This window comes from Perca fluviatilis, chromosome 14 (assembly GCF_010015445.1).
Source record: "Perca fluviatilis chromosome 14, GENO_Pfluv_1.0, whole genome shotgun sequence".
NCBI classification, from domain to species: domain Eukaryota; kingdom Metazoa; phylum Chordata; class Actinopteri; order Perciformes; family Percidae; genus Perca; species Perca fluviatilis.
In genome coordinates this window covers 32,672,916-32,695,986 of record NC_053125.1, presented here as the reverse complement: position 1 = coordinate 32,695,986, position 23,071 = coordinate 32,672,916, and the positions used below count along the sequence as shown (strand labels likewise).

Sequence of the window (23,071 nt, the reverse complement as noted above, 5' to 3'; positions counted from 1 at the left end):
GGTAGGTTTGTTTAGAAACAGTTAAAATGGTAAAAAAATGTTTAATGAAAATTAATAGGTCATGTATTGGTTTGTAATGCATGATTTGGTAATGTTTGGTTCTAGTGATGTTTTTGTGTTTTGGGCTTCCAATCGGATGGCGCTACGTCATAGCGTAGTTAGTTTTATTTTTGAAGTTAGAGATGTTGGAAGCAACACAGTTTTTTGACCGTGCGTACCATGTTTAATTTTGTTTTTGCTTTGTACAAGTAAACATTTTAAAAAGAAGAACGTATGGTTTGCTCGTGTTTCAAATACTGGTTGTAGTTAGACTGACTTCAAAAGGTGGTACAGAAGAATTAGAAACAACTAGGTGCCACTACACTTATGATGCTTGTATTCCAACCGCAGAACAACTTGTCAAACATTTAGAGTTCGAACACAAACACTAAAGAGAACAAGAAGATCTGATTAAATAAATCTGTCAAATATGTTTGAAATTGTTTGTTTGTGTTCAGAGTTTCCAGCAGAACCAGAAGTCGTCTACTCCTTGCTGAAGCCCACCATCCCTCCTTCACACCAGTCCAACCAGTGAAGTCTGGTTGTTTGCATTTCTTTAAACCAATCACAATCCTCCTGGGTGGCGCTAAGCTCCAGACGCAGCGATGGTGGCTCTGCTAAATAGTCTCAGGAAGGAACTTGTTTTGGTGGAACATTTGCACCCCGCAAAATAAAACTCCACATCCAATATTAAATAAAGTTAACTGTTGACGCAATACAGTGACGTGAGCTATTTTAATTAGCTGATACATTGTGAAACCTCATTGGCTCTTACCAGTGTATCTCTGTGTGTACTTCGTCAACAGCAATCTAAGAAAGCAGTCTCAAAACCTCCCAGTTAGAGAGGAAATGCTGTAAACATATTCTTTGTAAGTCTTTATAATCATTCCCTTAAAGAACCAAGCAGGTCTGCCTTGTTGCACCATCCACATCTACTTAAAAACTTGACTCTTTCAGCGAGTAGCTTGAAGGTTGTTGTTTTCTGTAGCGAAGGGAGTTTGACAACTGCAACACACAGAGTGCATGTCAGGATGTCAGGCTTTATCCTGGAAATGTACTTCCGTTGATCCAGACTAACTGGTCCTCTGCATAGACATGATTTACTTCATGATATGTTGTGTGTGTCTGCCTGTTGTTTAACCTGCTCAAATCCACCTCTTTTGCTTGATTTTCGTCTATTTCCCTTCCCCTAAGGGAAAAGCTTATAACCGAAGAACTGCAAGGCCAACATGCATGTATGAGACTTCATGTGATACATAATTCTTCTAGTTTATGAATATGTGAATATGACACAACACATACCTTCTAGACATTGTCAAGAAGACCTCTATAAAGGTTCAGATCTCTAGTCCTAACCTAATAGGAGCTAGGGAGCTTTCAGGATTTGGTATTACAGGTGGCACTGGTGTGCCAACCTCTCCAAGTGACCAAATTTTGCTAAACGCAACTTACTCACTTCCAAGCTATTAGAAAAAAACATACTTAAGACTTAAAATTACTTTTTACTACACACTAACTCAAGCAAAAAAATTGTCACCTCAAAGGTAAAACTTAAAACTTGCAATCAAAACATTTGTGTAGTTGTAAACTATTGGTCTTATATTTGATATTATGTCCTTTTGTTTACAGTTCCCTCTGCTTCTTTCTCAATGATCAGTCTTTTGCTCTCTCCATCACGTTTGCAGTCATGCTCCCAGCTTTCTCCTTTGCGATTTTGCACAAAGCTCTCCCGTGGGCGGGTCTTACAGGGGTACGTCCCCATTGGCTAATGAATGTTAAGGGAAAGTTTGAGTGACAGCTCAGTCTCAGTGCAGGTAACTTATTATTGTGATTTGTTAAATATGAATCATTATTTTGGGGGAGAAATGCTTTTCTCTGTGAGCTAATCACTGTGCTGAGGCTTTGACAAGATAAGATGAGATAAACTTTATTAATCCCACACTGGGGAAAATTCCTGTGCTTCAGCAGCTCAAAAGAAAAATGTAAACACATCAGAACAACACAAATACACATTAATTAGACAAAGGAGAACTACTATACATAAAGTATAAGAAATAGAAAAAATAGAATGTTAAAATAATATTAGTAATAAAACTAACATATTTACACAATAAACAACCTTATATAAACAGACAGTATATAAACACAGATATACAGATGAGTAAGGTGCTGGTGAACAGAGATGACATATTGCAGAGTTGTAGGTGACACAGAGTAATAAATAGATAAATGTGCATAGTGCAAAATATTGTCCAGAGATGGCTCATATTGCAGAACCAGCTAGCAGTGCTACATCATGATGTTGCATTAAAGAGTCTGACTGCTGCTGGAATGAAGGACCTGTGGTAGCACTGAGGGTGCAGCAGTCTGCTGCTGAAGGAGCTGCTCAGGGAACTCACAGTCTCATGTGGGGGGGGGTGAGCCAGGATGAGAAGGTGAAGCTATGTCAAGACAGGTGCACATAGTTGGGATAAGTGCACGTTCACGGCTTTCTTAAATAGACCACTGATAAAAAGATCACAGATTTACTGATGCAGAAATGGAGAAGACACATTGTGTATTCTTTAAACAGAGTGAGCAGCAGCTTCATATGAAATTATGATAACGTGAAACACATTTGTAAAAAAGAAACACGGCTGTTGTAATAACACAGCGAGAGAAAGCGAGGCAGACTATCACGGACCAACTGAATGCCTAAGTAGCCTAAAAATATACATTTACTGACCACTGCTCTGAATTGAAACCATTCATACCATTCAAGAAGTTAGGCTAATTATTTGCACAAATGAGCAGTTGTACTCTTTGCTAGACTGCAGCTCTCTGGCTGTTCTCCCAGCAGGATTGGCATATTATTGATGTTGGTTATTTGGTCAAATGTTGAGTGTTTGTGTTTGAATTTGGGGAAATATTGAGTTCTGACCGGCTGCAGTTCTGTGCATTCTGTCAGGAAGTGCAGCTCAGTCTCGACTTCGTCTCTCTTGCACAGCTGGCAGAAGCGCTCCTCTTTGGGTAGCCATTGTTGTTTGTAGCGGCCTGTCTCTATGGCCAGGCTGTGATCACTGAGTCTGGACTTGGTCAACGTAGTTCTGAGTGTAGTATCAGTCACTGTGGTCAGGTAGTCTGCCACACTGTACTCTCTCTTTAGGGACAGGTAGCACTGCATTTTGCTTTGTGCTTTTGTTTGTTAATTGGTGTTAGTAGTTTAGTAGTAGTAGTTTTGTTTCTGTTTTGTTATAATTTGGTGAACTGATTGGTTGGTTCCCAGACTGGTCCTGAGGCAGAACCGGATCAGGAGGTGAACTGAGCATCAGGACCAGCTGAGGGAGGCGACTCTTCTCTTTGCTCAGCTCTTGGTGTTGCAGGGCTTTCTGCTGGTAGGAGTGGGGGTCACTGTTTTTTAGATGTAGCCAATATTTGATTGCACGCTTTTGAATTTTGATGAATAATGGGAATTGGCCTAATTCAGCTCTGCAGGCGTTGTTGGTGATTTTTCTGTGCACCTGTAGGACACTTTTACAGAACTCATATATAGGTCCTATATGGACATAGAAAAGAAAGACTGAAGAAATTGGACTTTAACTAGAAACTATAAAGAGAATTAAGTGATACATTTAATGCACACTTTAACCATGACTGTAACAGTATATTCATCATTTATATTCCCCCAGCAAAATATAAGGTCAAAAACCATTGAGGTGTCCTCTCCCTGTTGTTACATGAATGAACAGTAGCCTCAACCATATAGTTACTGGTCCAGTGAACTAAGACTATAATTAGGGAGGATTGAACAATTATAAAAACCTATAATAATTGTTCAATCCTCCCAAATTATAGTCCCAGGTCACTGGAGAGAACACAAATTGTGTGCTAAGAATGACAAATACAGTGAACATGGAAGAGGAACATACATGGTCCTTTGTTAAAGAATACTAAAAGAAATAAATCAAATAAAATAGTTAAAGGTGTATTGGTCTGTGACCAGTCTGCCGTTGTTAGAACCATTATAGAAACATGTGTATAGGACTTTATATATTATCCTTCATCACTGACTTAATTTAAAACACATTTGCAACTGTATCAGCCTTTTCTAATTATCTCAACAACTGCCGTAAAATATTCACCAAACTTCTAACAATATGAACAACAGTTTTCATACAGCAATATAACAGTAACAATGACTGTCCCATGAATAATTATAAAAAATAATGGTCACAACTTTATATAACTGCTTTACTGAACAGCAATATGTACCTGTTGTATTTTAATGCAGGCTGATAATAATAAGGTAACAGCACTGCTGAGTGAACAGGAAAGGCCCCAGGATTAATAAGCCAGCCTGGTCAGGAGCAGGATAGCTGCACAGAATAAATCTCCATGGTAACGGATCTCCCATTGCGAAGTTGTAAAGTCCAAAAAAAAGGAAAAGAAACACAGCTAATCACCACAGTTGTACATCCATGTATGCAAATACATTGAAGAACAGTGTGGAAGAAGAAACAATTTGAAAAAAGAAATACAAATATGAGAAATACAAAAAACAAATACAAAAGGCTCAGAGCTGCTGCAACTTGCTACCACTCACGCTGCACCATCTTGCATGTGAGAAGAAAGAAAGCCTGATGTAATGCAGTCAGACAGCCAGCAGGAGGCAGCTTTCACCCTGTTCTCCAGAGGAGCATTTCACTGGAAAGGCTTTCATTTACGGGAAGTCAGCAGGGTAATCAAATCAGCTCCACCACTGGAGGGACAAAAGGTCCAGTGGACAGAAACAGAACTGTATTAATGCATCAATATGTGAAAAGAGTTCATTAATATGTTACATACAGGTCAGTGCATCTGTTTCCTGTCAGATCAGCAGTTTGTCTGCAAGTAAACATGTTTCTGTGTTTCTTGGATCACTTCCAACAAGTTATTCTGTTTGAATGCAAAACATGTTAGGTCACATTTAGGTTCTTCTGCCAAAGACACAGCCATGAAGCTGAACTGGTTCTAACAAGACAAATATATAAAACTAAAACACATATACACCCATTTAGACACACCTTTAGCCTACATAATTAGGTCTCCAGTGTTGGTAAAGAAATAAAGATGATCTGAGAGCTGATTCCAACCGTTTTATCCAAATGGTCCCCAGAGAGAGAAGAGGAGACTGAAGTCATGAAGAGGATGACTGCATGCTTTAATTAGAAGCTTATGACTAAAGTGAGGCAGCAGAGTGAGTTAGTGTAGATTCTTTTTACATTCTTTAGAGGTCAGTATCAGACTCCACATATGTGAATGCACATAGAAAGACTCACACACAGACCACTTTACAGGAATACATTTGGTTCCTCGTCCTTGGTTTGGTTTCCCAGGATGGTGAAGGAATGTCCCGCCTTACTCTGCCTCTGATTGGCTATTACTTGTTGGCTTTCTTGGTTGGATTGGTTAGATTTAGGCATGATGAGTGAGATTGTTTAGGCTATCTGGTGAGAATACCAGGGTAAGCCAATCAGAGGCAGAGTAAGGTGGGACATGTCTTCACCATTCTAGGAAACACAAACTCTCTTACAGGAAGACAGAATCAGACATAAAGCTGAACACAGAGACATCTACATACTCATTTAACTATCAGGAACCAAATATAGCTGCATCTATAATAAATATAGAATATAACAATGACCAACAAACAGGTCAAAGTGTTTCTATAACTTAACAAGAGTATAAATAGTGTGACGGTTCAGAGAGGAAAGAGTTGATAAAGTAGACTGAGGTCAGTCAGTGCTCTGTGTGTGTGTGTGTGTGTGTGTCTGTCTGATCAGTAAAGATGGCTGCTACTTCCTCTGCTGCTCTAACTCAACTCTTACTTCTTTATCTACTTTAGAGTCAGTTCTTCTTTAAACTGCCGAATGACTTGGATTAAAAAAAACTGAACTTTGTTTCCTGTTAATCATTCCAGTAAGATTAATTATGAAACTCGTTTCACAGTTCAGCATTGTGTAACTTGGCTGGCTGCCAGAAAACGCCCTGAAGCAATAAACTAAACTCTGAACAACATGTTTCTTTCTTAATGCAAGCAGACTGTCATGTTTGAATGTCAGATCTGAGTTCAAGCTGAAAAACTTTGCATCAGCATTTGAAATTCAAATCACTCAGTCCTGTTATCATGTTAGAGGGAGAGGACCTGCAGTGTTTATCAGTAAGGGAGGAGAGTATCATGCTGCTGCAGCTGATCAGAGACAGGTCTGGTCTGACTGCTCTGTCGAGGGTTACTGATGACTAAAGTCAGGGTAAACTGTCAAATTGCGTCCTACCCCAAAACACCTTGGTCAGGTTTCATTATGAAGGATTATATTGGATGTTGGGAGATTTATTGTGGCAGACTCATCTCTGTGTGCAGCAGAGCAGCTCAGCTGATGAGATCAGACAGATATAAACTTTGAAATAAAACACAAGAGGACTAGTTCTCCTGAGTCTAGAGCTCCACACTCTGGGTCTTCCCTCAGCTTTCCTTAGTGACGGCCTGCTGCTGCAGCCTGATGCCATATAAGAGAAATAAAGACCAGACTCAGGGGCTCACCGCCAGAGACCTCCTGAAAACAGGAAATAAAGACCAGACTCAGGGACTGTGCTCACCGCCAGAGACATCTTGAAACAGGAAACTAAAATGAGAACAACATCACGTGTCTCTCTTAAAGCGACAACGACTGTTGATGTTTGAATCTCCCGATCAGATCAGAGTTCAGGCTGAAAAAGTTTTTAAGAAGTTTGCCTCAACATTTTGAAATCGAAACTGTTTTCTCATCGAGTTACAGCGAAAAGATAAGCAGTTAGTCAGTGAGGGAGGGGGGGGAGGGGGAGTTTATGGTGCAGCTGCTGCTCAGAGAGAGAGAGACAGTAAAGAGTTAATAGTTCACCATGTGTATGAGGTTATACAAACTGCTTAAGGCCAGACTGATATTTATGAGATTAGTTCATGTTTGACTCACTTCACACTGAGTCAAACCTGATTTAAAATAAAGTACCTTATGAGTTACTGAGACACAGAGACACTGTTTGAGATTTTTGGTTCCCCTAAACAAGCCACTACCTGTTTCGACCACTATTCTCAGCAGTTTTGCATCAAGAATTCATGACAGAACCTGAAAGATTTCTGCAAAACCCCCAAAAACCCAGACAGAGCTAATCTGTTATCAATATAAGGAATTAAGTACTGTTATGCACACATGTTTTCATGCCACTTTCTACTTCTACTCAGAGGGAAATACTCTGTACTTTTTACTTCATTACATGTATAACATTGTGAAGATTCACAATGGGCTCTGGGTAATTGTGATGCCATGTCCATGGATATCCAATGGCATTAAACCAGAGCATGTTTTACTCCCATCCCTGAATGTTATGTGGAGTAGCCAGACCGTAACAACACAGGTCAGAAATAAAGTCTACATGAGTCTTCTCCCAATAACAGCTGATATTTAGCAGAAGCTGCTTCAGACAGAAGGAACACCAGGAGCATTAATGGAGCCATGAGAGCTGAGAGAGATCTGCTGCTGTCAGGAGGCATGACAAGCTGTTTACTGTGAGGCAGTCTGTGGTTCGGCTGCAGAAGTGGATGGATCCCACAGCAGCGTGGGCTATAGGGAAGCCTTCTGAAGCCCGTTCCAGAAAGCAGGTTTAGTGAAAACTCTGAGTTTGTTAACCCTGAGATGAGGGAAACTCTGGGTTTTCCGTTCCAGAAAAAGAGGTAACTTAACCTCGGAGTCAGTTACCATGGTAACTGAGTCTGTGAACCTAACCTGGTCGGGAGCAGGTTTTCTTCAAGAAACCTCGAGTTTATCTCAATCCCCTCCCTCTCAGAGGGAGGGGAAACTCATTTCCTCATTCATTCATTCAGTCTGTATCAGGCGCATTTTAATACAGTTTTATCTGCATGAATAAAAAACGTATTGGTTTATGTTAGGCAGATTATAAAACGTTTTTTTCTCAAACATGTCATGTCCTTTTGTTGACAATCCCATTGATGAAAAAGCTGTATTAATTCACAGTTTATGTCGGTATTGAGTCCCGACTATAGATGTATTTTCATTTCCACATAACCGATTTGAGAGGTAGGACCTGTTTTTTATCACAGTCCATTAGATATGTAGATACCTTATCCATCCTCATATCACTAACATTAGATATGTAGATACCTTATCCATCCTCATATCACTAACATTAGATATGTAGATACCTTATCAGTCCTCATATCACTAACATTAGATATGTAGATACCTTATCCATCCTCATATCACTAACATTAGATATGTAGATACCTTATCCATCCTCATATCACTAACATTAGATATGTAGATACCTTATCAGTCCTCATATCACTAACATTAGATATGTAGATACCTTATCTGTCCTCATATCACTAACATTAGATATGTAGATACCTTATCTGTCCTCATATCACTAACATTAGATATGTAGATACCTTATCTGTCCTCATATCACTAACATTAGATATGTAGATACCTTATCAGTCCTCATATCACTAACATTAGATATGTAGATACCTTATCAGTCCTCATATCACTAACATTAGATATGTAGATACCTTATCTGTCCTCATATCACTAACATTAGATATGTGATACCTTATCTGTCCTTATACACTAACATTAGATATGTAGATACCTTATCTGTCCTCATATCACTAACATTAGATATGTAGATACCTTATCTGTCCTCATATCACTAACATTAGATATGTAGATACCTTATCTGTCCTCATATCACTAACATTAGATATGTAGATACCTTATCAGTCCTCATATCACTAACATTAGATATGTAGATACCTTATCTGTCCTTATATCACTAACATTAGATATGTAGATACCTTATCTGTCCTTATATCACTAACATTAGATATGTAGATACCTTATCTGTCCTTATATCACTAACATTAGATATGTAGATACCTTATCTGTCCTCATATCACTAACATTAGATATGTAGATACCTTATCTGTCCTCATATCACTAACATTAGATATGTAGATACCTTATCAGTCCTCATATCACTAACATTAGATATGTAGATACCTTATCTGTCCTCATATCACTAACATTAGATATGTAGATACCTTATCTGTCCTCATATCACTAACATTAGATATGTAGATACATTATCTGTCCTTATATCACTAACATTAGATATGTAGATACCTTATCTGTCCTTATATCACTAACATCCACCATCGTGGACAGGCTTTAACATCCAAGCAGATTCTTTGTGTCGCATTACGTTTTTTGTAAACGGCAGTTTTCTTTACAACAGTATCGGATCATACTGTAATAGTAAAGCCACTGTATGCAGAGCCGTCAGAAAAGTGTGACTCGCTCTGAAACGTTTTTTAAACGTTTTTGTAGTGTTCCCTGGTCAGTAGAGCCAAAAAGAAATACATCATTATACATTAAAGTTCTGTTAATGATCATGGTGCTGCAGCCTCAGAATGGGATTAGTATAGTTAACTTTTTCGCCAGCAGGATTGCATCTAAATGAAATTATAGGTGTAATACAATTCCAGTTTTCACCAGTAATATTATAAGTTAACTGTGATTAAATATATGAAATGAATACACTGTTAATGCGTACGCATTGACTCGAGCAGCAATTTTCTCCCACACCGATTCTTTCTCCGGAAACAACAACAGCTGCTGTGAGTTGATCAAAAACTTTCTTTTTAGTAAACTCTGGGTACACAAACAATGTTGTCAATGCTTGAGTTAAGGTGTAGAGCCCCTGGTGATACTTGAAGCAAAGTCTCATGTTGTGTCGAGCCTTCTTAGTGGTTTAAAAATAGCTACTTTGAGACTAGCATGAGAGTGCTCCTAGCACTCCCATTCAAAAGGCCATTTGACCCAAAAACAAGAATACAGTGAATCTTAAAAGTGCCAATTCGGTCCTAAATATGCTTTTAAACTAAAGTTTGACTCACGTACATTCACAAAAAGACCCTAGGATGCATTTTGGCGAGAGTTACACTTTAAACTGCAGAATGACTTGGAGTAAAAAACCCTGAACTTAAACATCAGTTTTGTTGTCTGTTAATCATTCCAGTGAGATTAATTATGAAACTCGTGTTGTGTAACATGGCTTGCAACCAGAAGCAACACTAAAGTAGCAACATCATGTTTCTTTCTTAAAGCAATGAATGATCAATGACTGTCATGTTTCAGCCCGGTCTCATGGCAGTTTGTGATATGGTCACGTTATTGAATCTATTGAGTCGTGGACAGCAAACGATAATGACGTTTTTTTCGTGTGACGATTATGAATTTTAAAGCAGTGTATTTCAATGGGAAGCATATTTTGTGATCACAGAACGATTACGGTAGCAGGTAGTATTGATAAGGAGAATGTCCGCGCAGGGAGGCTGGTCGGGGGGGTGGATGGGTAAATAAAACACAGGACTTTCACCCTGGAGACCGGGGATCTGGTCCCGCGTGTTGCAGTTCCTATCCTCGTTATTCTCTTCCTAACCACAACCGTCCCGTTGTTGTCGGCGTTTCATTTCCCCGTTGCTGTGTGCCCCTGCGCCCGGGGATCACATCCCGCGAGTGGCGGCCCGTCCCGTTGTTGTGGCCGGTGTGTGGCGCCTCATTTCCCCGTTGTTGCGTCCCCCAGAGCAGGTTAGAAAATCGTGACCTGTACACGTTCAAAATTGTGACCTTTAAACAAATTAATAAATCTAAATAAGGTGACTATTTCACGACCTGGCGTGAGACCGGGTTGCATGTTTGTATCTCACATCTGAGATAAACTTGACTTCAACATTTGGAATTCCGATGACTGAGTCCTGTTATCATGTTCCAGGGAGAGGACCTGCAGTGTTATCAGTGAGAGGAGGAGATCATCATGCTGCTGCTGCTGCTCAGAGACAGGTCTGGTCTGACTGCTGATGCCTAAAGTCAGGGTAAACTGTCAAATGACGTCCTACCCCAAAACATGTTAGTCATGTTTTTATTATGAAGGATTTGATTGGACGTGGGGGGATTTATCTGTGTGCAGCAGAGCAGCTCAGCTGATGAGTTCAGACAGATATCAACTTTGAAATAAAAACACAAGAGGACTAGTTCTCCTGAGTCTAGAGCTCCACACTCTGGGTCTTCCCTCAGCTTTCCTTAGTGACGGCCTGCTGCTGCAGCCTGATGCCATATAAGAGAAATAAAGACCAGACTCACTGGGCTCACCGCCAGAGACATCCTGGAACAGGAAACTAAAACAAGAACAACATGACATGTCGTTCTTAAAGCAACAAGACTGTCAGTGTTTGATCAGAGTTCAGGCTGAAAAAGTTTGCCTCAACATTTTGAAATTGAAACAGTTTTATCATGGAGTTACAGGGAAAAGATGAGCAGTGTTAATAAGTGAGGGAGGGGGAGTTTATGGTGCAGCTGTTGCTCAGAGAGAGAGAGAGAGAGAGAGAGAGAGACAGTAAAGATCTCACCATGTGTATGAGGTTATGGTTATACAAGCTGCTCAAGGCCAGACAGATATTTATGACATTAGTTCATGTTTGACTCACTTCACACTGAGTCACACGTGGTTTAATCAAAAGAAACTTAGGAGTTACTGAGACTGTGACTTACGTGCTGTTTGTCGGTTATTTGTTCTCCCCTAAACAAATCACTTCCTCTGTTTCAATCACTATTCTCAGTTCTCACACATCAAGAATTCATAACAGAAATAGAAAGCTTTCTGCAAAATCCCCCAAAATCCAGACAGAGCTAATCTGTTATTACCATAAGGAATGCCGTACTGTTATGTACTAATGTTCTTTTCATGCCACTTTCTACTTCTACTCAGAGGGAAATACTCTGTACTTTTTACTTTGTTACGTGTATTAAATTGTGAATGTGTCCCTTTGGGCTCTGGGTAATTGTGATTCCATTTCCATGGATATTTTTAAAAGCATAAATATAGCTTACAGGACAAAGAAAGAATTCCGAGCTTGTGATTCGGCCCGATGACTCTTGTTTCCACAAGAAACTGTTCCACTGAAACAAGGACAGTCAGCAGGAACCAACCAACAAACAACGATGAGGTCAAGTTTCCTCTTACAATAGGTGGATTCAGACATGTGGGTAGACATGTCCCGACGCGGCTCTCAGGCTGTGACCAAAAAGGGGAGAACACGAGAGAAGGCTGCCAGAGGATAACGCTCATATTTTACAACCACATCAATATTCAAAACAACACATAGGCAATATAACTAAATAAACTAAACTGAGAAGACATGCAGCCGCCGTCACACCCCAGCCTGCCTAACACATTCTCACTCCTAACTCGTCATGTACTTGACTCTTGGTCAGGACCCCTTGGTGTCTCTTTCTAACACAATATTATGGTGCAGCAAAGGAATCAGGACTAGTTCCATATTGTACAACAACCGAAAATCACCCGTTTTTGTCCTGGGTGAAAAAGGCAGCATGGACTCAACAATGAATACATTTACCACTGGTGTCATGCATCAGTTTAATTGGAACACGCTTCTCACTACTGACCAGAGATACATAAAACTCTGTGATAAAAGGCTCAAAACAAGAAAACTGTGGTTAAATCTACAAAGAACAGCCTCTACCCCAAAGCCTGTAGAACACAGCACAGTGATGAATGTTACAGTGACAAATGCGAAACACCGCAGTGGGAAGCGAGCAGCAGCTCAGCATTGCTCAGCACAGCAGCGTGGGCTACAGTGAAGTCTTCAGGGCTTGGCCCTCTGCCCATGTGTGTCCACAACAGAAACAGAAACACCCCAACGCTGCAGCCCTCTCTGTGCTTCTTGTTAGATCTGGTAGTTGATTCTAAAGAATCCACTCAGTCGGAAATAACTTCTGCAACATATGACGTACCATTTGTGTTCCTGTGTACTTATTTAGGTCATTGATATAAACGGCTTGGACAAAATAATGGAAACACCAGTCAGTGTAACACATTACAGTTCAACATCAACACAAACTACATCCTCCACAATGACTCTATCAACACACTCTTGTGTCTGTTTGTATGCCTCTGTGTGTGTGTCTTTGTCAGTGTCTGTTTGTGTGTGTGTGTCTGTGTGAGTGTGTGTGTGTGTGTGTGTGAGTGTGTGTGTGTGTGTGTGTGTGTATGTGTGTGTGTGTGTGCTGCTGCTTCCTCTGCAGCTCTAACTGAACTCTTATTGCTTTATCTAATAGTAATCGTCAGTTCTTCTTTAAAGCGTAACTCTCGCCAAAATGCATCCTAGGGTCTTTTTGTGAATGTACCCGAGTCAAACTTTAGTTTAAAAGCATATTTAGGACCGAAGCGCCACTTTTAAGATTGACCGTATTTTCGTTTTTGGGTCAAATGGCCTTTTGAATGGGAGTGCTAGGGGCACTCTCATGCTAGCCTCAAAATAGCTATTTTTAAAATACTAATGGCGTTTTTCCATTACATGGTACCTACTCGCCTCGACTCTACTCGCCTTTTTTGGTTTTCCATTACGAAAAAAAGTACATGGTACCTGCTAACAGGTACTTTTTTTAGTACCTCCTCAGTCGAGGTTCCCAGCGAGCTGAGGCAGCCGAGAAGGTGACGTGAAACCCTGCAGGCTGCTGATTGGTCGGAAAGAATCGTAACTGATCATTGCACTGCTAGCGACAGACGGCATTTTTAAATAGTTTAGCCAGCGGTGTTTTTTTGCTGCCGGAGGCTCCACGCAGAGCTTTCTCCGTAGCATACAAGTGGCCTGATGGTTATACTGGTGCGCTGGTGTGTGCATGTGTGATGTGTGTGTGTCGAGTCGCCGTATGTGTGTGTGTGTGTAGCTGGTAAGCGAGGGAGAAGTGAGAGAGTGACGCCGATTATCTCCGCAGGGAGTAGTGACTCTAGAGTCATATATATGTGAGAGAAACAAAGCGAGTAGCGACTCTAGAGTCATATATATGTGAGAGAAACAAAGCGAGTAGCGACTCTAGAGTCATATATATGTGAGAGAAACAAAGCGAGTAGAGACTCTAGAGTCATATATATGTGAGAGAAACAAAGCGAGTAGAGACTCTAGAGTCATATATATGTGAGAGAAACAAAGCGAGTAGCGACTCTAGAGTCATATATATGTGAGAGAAACAAAGCGAGTAGCGACTCTAGAGTCATATATATGTGAGAGAAACAAAGCGAGTAGAGACTCTAGAGTCATATATATGTGAGAGAAACAAAGCGAGTAGAGACTCTAGAGTCATATATATGTGAGAGAAACAAAGCGAGTAGAGACTCTAGAGTCATATATATGTGAGAGAAACAAAGCGAGTAGAGACTCTAGAGTCATATATATGTGAGAGAAACAAAGCGAGTAGCGACTCTAGAGTCATATATATGTGAGAGAAACAAAGCGAGTAGCGACTCTAGAGTCATATATATGTGAGAGAAACAAAGCGAGTAGCGACTCTAGAGTCATATATATGTGAGAGAAACAAAGCGTAAGAGACTCTAGAGTCATATATATGTGAGAGAAACAAAGCGAGTAGCGACTCTAGAGTCATATATGTGAGAGAAACAAAGCGAGTAGAGACTCTAGAGTCATATATATGTGAGAGAAACAAAGCGAGTAGAGACTCTAGAGTCATATATATGTGAGAGAAACAAAGCGAGTAGAGACTCTAGAGTCATATATATGTGAGAGAAACAAAGCGAGTAGCGACTCTAGAGTCATATATATGTGAGAGAAACAAAGCGAGTAGAGACTCTAGAGTCATATATATGTGACCACGGTGGGAAATCTGGAGCGGTAAACGTTAACTATCTCTTTGATATCATGTTGTTCACGGAGACGGAGAACCAGCAAATGCGTCGGGGATATGCGGGGATATAGCAATGGGAAAAGCAAGCTACTAAGCCACGCCCACGGCAGTCGCTATGACGACCAGCCACGCTGAGGCGATACTAAAATCTGCAATGGAAAACGGACGCACAGCGAGTCGAGGCGAGTCGAGCAGGTACCATGTAATGGAAAAACTCCTTAAGAAGGCTCGACACAACATGAGACTTTGCTTCAAGTATCACCAAGTGCTCTACACCTTAACGAAAGCGTTGACAACATTGGTTGTGTACACAGATTTACTAAAAAGAAAGTCTTTGAGCAACTCACCGCAGCTGTTGTTGTTTCCGGCCGCAGCCATATTATCAGTCAAGAACAATCGATTTCCGAATGCAATGTAACAGGGAGGAGAGGAAAAACGGAAAGCTCCTAAAGCTTAGTTCCATATAAATGCACGGATAAGTCGTTGTTTTGTCGTTATTGAAAAACAATAGTGACCTTGTAGTTGTTGACATACATCAACAGTACATGTATCAACAGCAGGGGGGTATTCCATCAACGTAGCTAAGAATTGCCAGACTTAGGTGTAAGCTTGAAGCTTGACTAAGCTCCACCTCCCAATCTAGCTCCAAGTCATTCCATCAAGTGAAATCAGCTGGCTCCACTTGACACTTAGAAAAGAGCGTGCAGAAATGTTCTCCGCAGCGGAACAAACCCTCCTCATGGAGGTATATGAGTATTACAGCCACATAATCCGAAAGAAGGGCAATACCGCGGCAATCAATAAAGCGAGGGATGTGGCGTGGCAGAATATTGCCGACAGGCTGAATGCGTAAGTGATAAAGAAATTTAAGTATTTCAGCATCATCATGTTATATAAATCCCCCATCAAAGGGACAAAATATATGTAGACAATAATCTACCAATGGATTTCTTGATGGTTTTTGTTTTAAACTAATCAATTATGTGGACCTATTAATGCAACAAAATCCCTAAAATTAAAAGGAAAATCCCCAAAGAACAAAAAGACAGCCCTAATAAGTAACATTCATATGAACATAATTAAAATAGCATTATTGTTTCATTGCAATTTATGTGAAATTCTCCATATTTTATCATTTGGCAGCCCTAGTAGTAATGTTAGAAAGTGATATTCATCACATTCATCAACTGATTGTTATGCAAATCGATGGGATAGCTTTAATTGATTTCCTGCATTATTATTTATCTAGAATCATTTAGCAAATCAAGCAATTCAATGGAGATGAGGACCCCTGTTACAGTAACTAAGTGAATGCAGGTGACTGCAAATCAATCATCTATTTCCTATCAATCGGAGGCCCTAACCCTTGTTACATCAAAAGAATGATCTCTTTAAATTGCCTCTATGTATGAAATGTGCTATAGGGCAGACATGGTGTGTGTCCCTCACGGTTATGTCTCAACAGAAGCAATCTCAGTAGCCAGAGGAGGACCGGCCACCAGGTCAAAATCAAATATAAGAACATTCTTAGCAATGGTAAGTATTCCATAATGTAATGTGAAATGTATCAGTCAAATAGATGCGCAGCTATGAATATATACATGTCTTGCAGCCACCAGAAAGCAGACTGCATCCATGGGTACTGGTGGGGGACCGCCACCGGAGGAGCACACACCAGCTGAGATCCTGGCCCTTGGGATAAATAAGGGGCCAAAGATAGTTGGGATCGAGGGGGGGAGCTCCCCCAACCCTGTGGCCCCATATGTTGAAGGTATGGTCAATCACTGCCCCTATTCTGGTGACAGACCCTCATTAGGGATAACTAACTATGCACCTGTGTGTCTGATAGTGACAGGGGATCAAATTATTCTCCTTGACCCACCACAAGTGCACATTGAGGATGCAGCCGGGACCCAAGTCGACCCAGTAGGTCCTAACCTGTTGAAACATTGCACTACATACAGTCAGCCCCCTCCCTCTCCCCCATTTAACTGTTTCTCTATTTGCAGGGAGAAGGCCCAAGCCAACAGCCACACGATGATGATGATGATGATGATGACTATGACGATGATGAAACCCTCACCGGTCGAGACAGTGAGCTCCAAGATGTAAGCCTAATCGTAAATGTACTGGTTGTGTTTGAAATGTTAAAATCACACCTTAATAATGTACCACACACCCTGCTGCAGGAACCTAGGCCTTCCCCAGCTGGCAAGAGGACTACATCTGCTGGACGAAGTGAAGTGAGTAGCCATTCCCTTTTACCCACCATTAACTGCACAGTTGGTTGCACTGACACATTAAGTCATCATAGGACATCCGTACAATTTATAAGCGGCATCTCCTCCATGCAACGGAGTATAAGAGGCTACAGATTAAGAAGATCAAACTTGAGATCAGGAAGATGGAAAAGGATGTAAGTATGAATCCAAATGCACAGCAAAAGGTCATTGTTCTTACTGTATTTAATGTTCCATTCTGTCTCCACAGCCTGACCTGCGTGACCCACCAACATAACCATTTTATTTTCAATGCCTCAATTTCTGTTTATTATATTTTGTTTGCTAATTAGTTTAATTTTGTATTTATTTGTCTTTTTTATTTTTCTGATAATGTTCTTTAATGTACTTATAGATAATATATAATTATTAGTATAAATAATAAAAAAAATATTATGTTTTACATATTATTTTATCATTCCATGACAGTTGTGTGACTCTGTTTATTGGACATTCTTTGATCATAGATGGTGCTAAGCTTCACTTTTAGCCTGCTACAGACCAGGTTTGCCCAGCAGCATAAGTTACCATGGTTACTTGGCTGGCATTCACATTAGCCACCTTGGTGGAACAGGGTTGAGGCTCAGATTGATGGAACGGAAACCTGAGCCACGGTTCTGGCTTAGCCATGGTTGAGGCTTAGCCAGAGTCATAGTTTCCATGGTTACTGAGTTGGGGCTAATCTCAACCTCCTTAATGGAACTGAACTCTCACTCATATTAGCCAGACTTGGCCATTTAAGCTTGGCTTTGCCTTTAGCCTGCTTGATGGAATAGGTCCCAGGTTCAACAGCTTCACTTCTACAGAAAAGAAACTTACTCTACCTGAATCCTCTTCACATTCTAAATCAGGTCCACCAGATGGGGGCAAAGCATCACCAGATGTTTTTCTAAAGGATAGTTTGGAGACCTGACCAACCTTTAAAACATATTTCATGTTATGGTCAGCACGCATGGTTGCCGTGAAACGTCTATAACATATAATATAATATATTATACTTATCGCTGTCAAAGGTAGAGCAGCTCTGAGAACTGAATTCTTCTTACGGTCTGTAGTAGAGAGAGACAGATGGCGGGAACGAGCAGGAGGGATGGTGTGACTATATTGCAAGCCATTTCAACATTTAAATGAACCTTGCAGACTCTCCGCAAACAGTCGCACAGGCTGCAGTTGGGATTTATCACCGCCTGGATCGCCCCGACCGCGCTGACTGTAAGAAGCATGAAACAAGTTAGAGTGTATTTGTGAGCTACTGGACATGTTGGACAAAGGTGTCTTCAGCTGAGACCAGAGACCAGGCCCGGATTGGCTAATCGGGAGCACCGGGAGAATTCCCGGTGGGCCGGTCTGGTTGTTTGGTTGTGAGGGCCGGTGTTCAGGTATGGCACTGGGTTGAAATCATAGTTGAATATTATGGATGCTGTCCCTATGCTGCCTGCACTCACAGCCCACTTTTTGTATTTACAGTATTTATTTGTTCTTGCAGCCCATCGTTCTCTTCATTCATGCAGCCCACTCGCAGAGTGCAGCCTGGTTAATGATGACCTATTTATGTTCGGAGTCCTCCGACGGTAGCACCTTGCTAAAAAAAACAACAAAAAAACGTCAGCGTACACAAGTCACTGGTGCTTGTTGGAGGATGCCACCGCGAGCAAAAAGAAGCTGTTTTAACGGGTAATAGAAAGCGCTAAACGGCACTGAAAAGGCGTAAATTTAAAAAGTAGAGCTCTAGAAAGTGACGCGGCCAAATTAACTTTTTCTATTTTTAGCAAAACGCCAAATGAAGACGTTGAGATGGGTAAGCTAAGTTAGTTAGGAGAAGTGACTGCAAACCAGCGTCTATGTTTATGAATCAAACTTGTTCTTGTAGCTCCGCAGCAGCAGCTAGTAGGCCTACTAGTCCAGTTTGCTGCTAACAGTGACAATGAAGAGCCAGTAAGGTTACCAAGCAGCAGCTATATGAGCCCAGAACTCCAGTTTGGGCAGGTAGGGTTGATCATTGACTGAATATTATAAGAATTAAGAGTGTGGTGTTGACCTGCTCTATATGAAAAATGTCCTGGGATAATTAATGATGCCAGATGATTCGGTACTACCATAATGACACTGACTTGACTTGATGTTAAAAGGAGAGATTTTTGCTGAGAATTATGACAATTTATGAAATGTGATTTAGTGTCAGAAGCAGAGCCAGTAGTGTGCATTAGGGATAGCTGCTGTCAGTGTGGATGGCACATCTACTGTAAGCTGTTGTATCACAGTGTGTGAACAAGCAAACATGGTCAGATTAGCTACAATATAATATTACTTGTGACCCATTATGAAAGTTATATGAAATATTCAAAGGAAAAATAGATTATGGTGTCATTAGAAAGTGCAATACAATGTATCTTGTTCTTTATTTAATCTGTGATTACTTATTTGCACAGAAACAGATTCTGATATTGTTCAACATCATTGGGTTGTTAAGATGTTAACTTTTCTAATAGATCTACATTGTGAAGCAACACTTGAAAATAGTGATATTTTACAAAATACACTGAATTACAAGGATGTAGAGCAAAGGGCGCTATTGCCGACATATACTAAGGTTTTGATTACATTTTTTTTAATATAGTCATTCGTGAAGTAAATTGGGCCGGTGTAAGGCATGAAAATCCAGGGCTGAAAATGAGTCCCAATCCGGCCCTGCCAGAGACCCTCCATCTGAATCAGATCTTAGTCTCTCAGGATCACATCCTTCCCCCAGTCTCTGCTCCTCCTCAACACATTTTTTTCGGCCATCTGTAACTCAACAGTCAAACATACATAGGGACAAGAAACAAACAAGACCGAAAAGGTGTAGGCTGAAGCCAAAGCTTATTACACCTACCCTTTTTACATAAAATTACATTTTTTCATACAAAAATTAAAGTTACAGAAACTAAGTATACACTACACTCACCTTAAAGATTATTAGGAACACCTGTAAGATTTCTTGTTAATGCAATTATCTAATCAACCAATCACATGACAGCTGCTTCAACGCATTAAGGGGTGTGGTTCAGGTCTAGACAATCTCCTGAACTCCAAACTGAATGTCAGAATGAGAAAGAAAGGTGATCTAAGCAGCTTTGAGCGTGGCATGGCTGTTGGTGCCAGATGGGCTGGTTTGAGTATTTCACAATCTGCTCAGTTATTGGAATTTTCACACACAACCATTTCTAGGGTTTACAAAGAATGGTCTGAAAAAGTAAAAACATCCAGTATGCGGCAGTCCTGGGGGGTGAAAATGCCTTGTTGATGCTAGAGGTCAGAGGAGAATGGGCCAACTGATTCAAGCTGATAGAAGATCAACTTTGACTCAAATAACCACTCGTTACAACCGAGGTTGCAGCAAAGCATTTGTGAAGCTACAACACGAACAACCTTGAGGAGGATGGGCTACACCAGCAGAAGACCCCACCGGGTACCACTCATCTCCACTAAAGATAGGAAAATAAGGCTACAATTTGCACAAGCTCACCAAAATTGGACAGTTGAAGACTGTAAAAATGTTGCCTGGTCTGATGACTCTCGTTTTTTTTGAGACATTCAGATGGTAGAGTCAGAATTTGGTGTCAACAGAATGAGAACATGGATCCATCATGCCTTGTTACCACTGGGCAGGCTGCTGGTGGTGGTGTAATGTTGTGGGGAATGTTTTCTTGGCACACTTTAGGCCCTGTAGTACCAATTGGGCATTGTTTAAATGCTACAGCCTACCTAAGCATTGTTTCTGACCATGTCCATCCCTTTATGACCACCATGTACCCATCCTCTGATGGCTACTTCCAGCAGGATAATGCACCATGTCACAAAGCTTGAATCATTTCAAACTGGTTTCTTCAACATGACAATGAGATCGCTGTACTAAAATGGCCCCCACAGTCACCAGATCTCAACCCAATAGAACATCTTTGGGATGGGGTGGAACGGGAGCTTCGTGCCCTGGATGTGCATCCCCCAAATCTCCATGAACTGCAAGATGTTGACCTATCAATATGGGCCAACATTTCTAAAGAATGCTTCCAGCACCTTGTTGCCACGGAGAATTAAGGCAGTTCTGAAGACGAAAGGGGGTCAAACACGGTAGGCTATTAGTAGGGTGTTCCTAATAATTCTTTAGGTGAGTGTATATACCCCAGTACAACACAAGAAGTCCAATACATTTGCACCTTCTGTTATTCACACTTATGTTTTATATTTGTTAATCACCTTATATTTAAATAATTTTTTAAATCGGTTGATTATGTTACACTTTTTCAAGTCAATTTCTAATTCATTCCACAGTTCAACCGACCACATACACAGATTAATTTAAAATATTAATATAACACACACATTGGCCCTCATTTATCAATCTTTGGTAGAAACGGGCGTACATGTTGGCGTAAGATAATGCTTACACTCCTCTCACCGCCTGATTTATGAAGCTGTGCGTACCTTTGAAATCCAGGTGTACGCAATACCTGCCCTTGATAAATGCCGATTGTCATTAGAATAACACACCCCAATATATTCTGGGTTTTGAGGCCTCGCCCCTACAATTGACGACATTGCGAGACGTAATCCGGCTGAGAAGCGGCACTTTTCAGAGGTGGAGATTGAAACCCTGATATCTCAGGTTCATTTGCACTAACGTGTGTACTATTTGGCAGCCTGAAAACTGGTATTAAAGGCTGTAGAAAGAATGCGGAATGGAAGGAGATCACTGATGCGGTCAACAGTGTTGCCGTGGTAAATCGGACTCCAGCTGAAGTTTAGCCTTTTAATTTATACATCGACACATTTTTCTATAGTCCTAATAGTAATATACAGGCTTCTATAATCTCTTAGGCCTACATATGTAGGTGTACTTATATTTAAATAAACACACGGTAGCGGAGTTTATGCAGGGTCTTTTATTTTACTTTTTTTGTATTTTACTCCTGTTTGTTTTCATGAGTCGGATCGAGACAACAGCTGACGGAGAGCGCTTGTTCTCCGCCCCACCCCCCATGCTGGACCCTGTCCCAGCAGAGGGGCTGGAAAAACAAGCCGAAATAACTCGGTCAATGGCAGAAATAAATCATTCACTTGAAAGAGAAACAAAAACCTGAAGAATAAATAAAAAATATTGTGCATCGTCATGTTTCCTGTATTGAATATCATTGCCAAACATAACACTAGGCTATACCTTTTAAAAGCGAGGAATAATAATATCCTGTCTCCTTGGTATAGCCCCCACCTGGGGCTGTTCTGGACACTGCTCTCCGGGCATCGGATCTGGCTCCATCGCATTTATGGCACCGTGTTTTCCTGCGAGATGTTGTACAGAACCCCCACCAAAAACAACCCCGCCCCCCCCCCCCCCCCGGCTCAACAACCCCCCCCCCCCCCCCCCCCCCTCTTTTGTCAGTGCGTTTTGTGGTGTTAGGAATTGTTTTTCTGCGCATTTCCGCACTAACTCAAAACGTGCCTCCTGAGCTGGCGTGGGATTTGAGCGTGCTGTACGCCAACGTCCATATTGATAAATCTCAAAGTCACCGTGGTTTTGGGTGTACGCCAGGTGTACGCTGGAAATTTGGTGTACGCACTTTTGACAAATGAGGGCCAATATGAGGTTGGATATTTTAAACTGCTTTAACTAAAGTTCAAAGTAAGAAAAGTGCACAAAAATGAATATATCAAAGTAATAGAACTTGAGGATCCAAATGTAGAAAAAAAATATTTATTGGATACAGATACAAGAGTAAAACAGTTTAAAAGCGCAGTGGGTCTGAGTTGATATTGTCTGAACCTCTCTGTATCGGCTCCTTAATTCAAACCTTATGATGAAGAACATTAGTTATCAATTAAGTAGCCTACATTTGTTTTCCCTGAAGCAACTTTTCCTTGGGTAAATATTCTAGTTCTTTAAAGCTAAAGTTAATTTGAAGTGAATCCCTCTTAGTCTGA

The 23,071-nt window shown here is 40.8% G+C and overlaps 1 protein-coding gene and 1 long non-coding RNA gene across 2 annotated transcripts in view; both read left to right on the top strand.

The window, feature by feature from the left end:
- LOC120572814 (low affinity immunoglobulin gamma Fc region receptor II-like) overlaps positions 1-23,071 on the top strand; it is a 208,107-nt gene that overhangs the window by 115,618 nt on the left and 69,418 nt on the right. The window lies entirely within an intron of this gene.
- Positions 16,701-17,082, top strand: LOC120573056. The gene is made up of 3 exons (XR_005641628.1): positions 16,701-16,760; positions 16,844-16,942; positions 17,024-17,082. It is a non-coding gene; the product is annotated as an uncharacterized LOC120573056 (long non-coding RNA).